Source organism: Grammomys surdaster, unplaced genomic scaffold (genome assembly GCF_004785775.1).
Source record: "Grammomys surdaster isolate TR1022 unplaced genomic scaffold, NIH_TR_1.0 126121, whole genome shotgun sequence".
Taxonomy (NCBI): Eukaryota; Metazoa; Chordata; class Mammalia; order Rodentia; family Muridae; genus Grammomys; species Grammomys surdaster.
In genome coordinates this window covers 1,544,263-1,548,685 of record NW_021620929.1, presented here as the reverse complement: position 1 = coordinate 1,548,685, position 4,423 = coordinate 1,544,263, and the positions used below count along the sequence as shown (strand labels likewise).

Sequence of the window (4,423 nt, the reverse complement as noted above, 5' to 3'; positions counted from 1 at the left end):
CCCAAAGCTCTCGATCAGTTAAAAAATAGATAGATAGATAGATAGATAGATAGATAGATAGATAGATAGATATAGATAGATAAAAATAAACGGCAGAGAAAGCACACTTCACACTGTCGCCAGCGTGGCGCATCGCACATATTTCCATCAAACAAAGCTAACGGTTTGCATCACTGTGATTAATTTTAGGAGTCAGCGCTGAACGCCAGTCCCTGGCATAAAAAGCCTAAATGTGAAGAATACTGTAGATGCAAAGGCTGTCTTTTGGACTATCTGGAGTGAGCCCACGCATCTGATTTTTCTTAGGAGGACTGATTATAACTGCAATGTGCCAGATGCTGTTCTGAACACTCTAGAAAACTCGCTTAATTCTCATGACAACCTACTAAGATCATACTCATTCTACAGCTCAGAAAATTAGGACTATAAAGCTGGCAGGTCCTATGTTCAGTAAGAAAGACACACTTGGGACCAGGTATGGCTTTATGATCCAAGCCAGGGCTAAACAAACAACGGAGGGGAAGGGGGGGTGGGAAGTCTAAACATTGGTTCTCCCTAAAAATCTTGGAAGGTGAGAGAATGCTCTTTTAAAAATTCAGATTTGAGGGACACGGAAGCGTAAGTCGGTGGTAGAATATGTGTTTAGTATGTTGTTACTAGATTCACTCCCTAGCACCAATAAATTACATTCTATTGTAATTTAAAATAATTCAGATATAACCCTGACCTTCGACCATGTGTTTTTATAGAATTGTAGTAGGACCTCAATTTTTGTATATATAATTTCTTAGTAATTCTGAAGAAGCCAGTCAGATGGCTTTTGAAAGGCTTATCATGGTGTTTAATTTGGACCATGTACAATCAGCCTGTCACATGGGTAGGGTTCACCCACAATGAACCAGACACAAGTGGAAAATATTTAGATTTTTTAAAAAAGTTCATCTATACTGAATATGTATAGATTTTTCTTTCCATGTCCTAAGCACAACAAAACAGTATCAAAACTCATATAGCCTTACATTGTAGTCGTTGTTATATCTAGATATGATTATGCAGGAGAACATACATAAGGTATTATATATATATATATATATATATATATATATATATATCAAACATTATGATGGAATAGACTTGAATATCCAGGGATAGAGGTTCTGTATCCAGGATGCTGAGAACAACTGTGTAGTACATACCTGTTAAGTTTCAAACCCTGACTGAGGTGCCTATTTAACATATTAAAGTGCATCTGGCCTCCAGATTCTCTTAGCATCCCTAGGCTTTACATAGTTATGGCTGGCATACCCTGCCCTCTACCCTGAACTCGAGCTGTGCTGTTCTTCCCTATATAATCCAGACATATTGGTTACCCACACTTCCTTTTTGTACCTTTGGCCTCCTGACTGCTGCACTTGGTTCCCCCCCTTAACTTTTCCCTCCCCCTCAGGGGAGGCTCAGGGTCAAGACTATTCCGGACTCTCCCAGATGTGTCAGCTTCTGGCTGTGTCTCCCTTTGATCTACAATAAGCTTTCTTTTTCACCATACCCAGGAGCAGTCATGTCCTTTCCTTTTTCTTTTTCCTTTCTTTTTTTTCTTTTCTTTTTTTCTTTTTTCTTTTTTTCGTTCAATACCCATATAACCTCTACAGACCCCTTCGTGGAGGGCAGTGGAGGTGAGGGTTGGGAGTGGGCGTGTGGGAATGGCGAGAAACTTGATGATGATCAAAGAGTTGGGGCTGCATGTGGCTCAGTGATAAAAGTGTTGCCAGGAAATGGGAGGTGGTCCTAGTCTTGATGAAAATAATTTTTTTAAAAAATGGACTAAAAAAGAAGTTGAGAAGCATCTCATGGGCAGGCAAGCTGAAAATCGCAGCTGCGGCCAGGAGGAGAGAGGTAAGAAAAGTCCAAGAAAGCAGAAGGCTGGGCAACGGAGGTCTCACAGCAGCTTTTGCTGAGGGGGTAAAAGGGCGAGAGAACTGTCTTCTGGGAATAATGTCCAAGGTGTCCAGGCAAGCAGGGTCGGCATTTTAGCCGTTTACTAAGCATCTTCCCTTTCCTTTGAAATTTTAAATCTTAAAGAGGGGGAATTTGCAGTGTTTCCCTTTCTTAAAATTGGTGTGTTGTCAAAGAAACGGGAGGTGGGAGATGAAGCCGATCTGGAGGGAGTCCATCCTCAGTGGTGCCCGAGTCGGCTAATGCCTGTCTAAGTACCCAACAGATATTATACAAACTGGGTGGCTGGTTTGTTTATGAGAGAGGTTCTCATACACTCCAGGCCAGCTCTTAACTTTTGATCTCCTGGGGGCCACCTCCCCAGTACTAGAATGATAGGAATGAGACATCAAGCCAGGCTAGAAAGGGTCCCAAAGCCCTGGGTTCGGTCCCGACACAAAACCAGAAACTGAATCCAGAAAAGCATCGATAAGCTGTTTCAGGCCCTACAAAGCGGTTCCGTTAGGGTTTCCAGCCTGAGGTCCTGCCTACTCCGCTACCCGGAGAGACCATGCCGAGACTCAACTCCAGCCGCAGGGGGCGCTGTCCCACTTTCCTGAGGCAGGAAGCGGAGACTCGTATCTCTTCTGTGCTTGGGCTATAGGAAATGTCATTTCCGGGCCTGCGCACACGCCACCGGAACCGGAACTGGCGAGTGAGCAGTAGTGGTTCCTCCAGGACCCAGAGTCGGCCCCTGGCCTACCTCCTGCGCCGCTGTTTGCAGGCGGTCACCAGGCAGTTTCGTCCCTTGGTGACCTCGGACCGCAGCATAAGCCTCAAACGCCATTACAATGCCCCCTCCCACTTGCTCCGAAAGACCATGTCTTCCCCTCTGTCCAAAGAACAGCGGCAGAAGTAGAGCGTCTGCTCCATGCCTATTCGCAAGGACAAGGTCCAGGTACATCCAAGGGTCCTCGAGTTCTAGTTACCCAGGGGCATAGCTCATTCACGCCCTTAACATGAAACCCTGCAGGAGTTACATACCACCAAGACCTCAGCAAGGCGGCAGAGTGACGGCCGACGTGCTAGACCGGAGCCACTACAGTGCATTGAGTCCCTTTTGCCCTTGTCACAATCTCCAGATACTGCTAGATGATCTTCCCCCGTTGAGAACCATTGTTTTAGGGAATGAAGTGGGATAAAGTGAGGGGCTTTGCGTATTGGACATCTGATGGTCGGGGGGGGGGTTAATTAGTAAGGAAATATAACTGGAGTGAAGTGGAAAGAGTAAGAACAAGGCCCGTGACAGGCAGGCCGCGCTGAGCAGTTCCGAGTGCGCACTGCTCTTACAAAGGATCCGAGTTTAGCTCCTAGCACCCATGTCCGGCAGCTCACAACTGCCTGTAATTCCAGCTGCAGGGGGATTGCATGTCCTGGCTCCTATGGACACTGCAGTCATGTGACATACACAGACTTATACACATCATTACACATATGCCTTTAATCCCAGCACTGAGGAGGCAGAGGCAGACAAATCTCTAAGCTTGAGGCCAGCCTGGTCTACAGATCTAGTTCAAGGACAGTCAAAGCTTAGAGAGAGACCCTATCTTGAAAAACCAATATGAACCTGAAAATGTTTGCCTTATTTAAAGGAGAAAGTCAAGAGCCTTCAGGCCACCGCAACCTTGGAAATCACTCTCCTTTGCAAAGAAGCTGGAAAAATTCATATTCTCTTCTTTCTCCACATAGCCTTCCTGCTACTGCTCTGTTCCCCATTTCATAGTCTGGCTTCTCTAAAGAGTTGTCTACACCTGCCAGGCATGGTGATCTACGCTTTTATTCCCAGCACTCAGGAGATAGAGCCATGCGAATCTCTCAGGCCAGCCTGGTCTACAGAGCAAGTCCCAGGACAGCAAGGAGACCTTGTCTCAAAAGACAGAGACAAAGAGAGAGACAGAGAGAGGCCTACACTGTGTTCCCATTCACTAGTGGACGCTCTCCAGTCTCATCCCTGTCATGGCTGCTTAGGCTGAGGTTATCAGTAACTTGTGTGGCTAAATCCAGTGGCCACATTCATTGGAGGGGACACCACCACATCCATGTAAGGATGTTCATGCTTACAGTTGCTTGCAGCGTCTCAGACTTCTTTTCTGCTTATTTCTCTCTTCTGATCCCTAACTCCTGCAGTTCAAGACCTGGGTCTGGTCTAGTATTTCTCTGTCTGTACACATACATCAATAGCATTCTATTTTCCAAGCTAAGATGTGTGCTCTGTGGTAGCAACTCCCCACTTTTTTTTATTTAATTTGAGACATAATGTCACTATTTAGCTTAAGCTGGGGTTTGTTTGCTGATGGTGCTCGGAAGCAAGCCTGCTAGGCAGGCACTCTGCTACTAAGCCTGGGCTCAGACTTCTAGAGCAGTCTTGGTCCTAACATTCTCTCTCTCTCTCTCTCTCTCTCTCTCTCTCTCTCTCTCTCTCTCTCTCTCT

At 45.8% G+C, this 4,423-nt stretch overlaps 1 long non-coding RNA gene across 1 annotated transcript in view; it reads left to right on the top strand.

Moving 5' to 3' along the window:
• The first annotated feature begins 2,648 nt into the window (after positions 1 to 2,648).
• LOC114611760 overlaps positions 2,649 to 4,423 on the top strand; it is a 3,885-nt gene continuing 2,110 nt past the window's right edge. The window contains exon 1 of the long non-coding RNA XR_003709887.1: positions 2,649 to 2,890. This is a non-coding gene — a long non-coding RNA (uncharacterized LOC114611760). The remainder of the gene's footprint in view (positions 2,891 to 4,423) is intronic.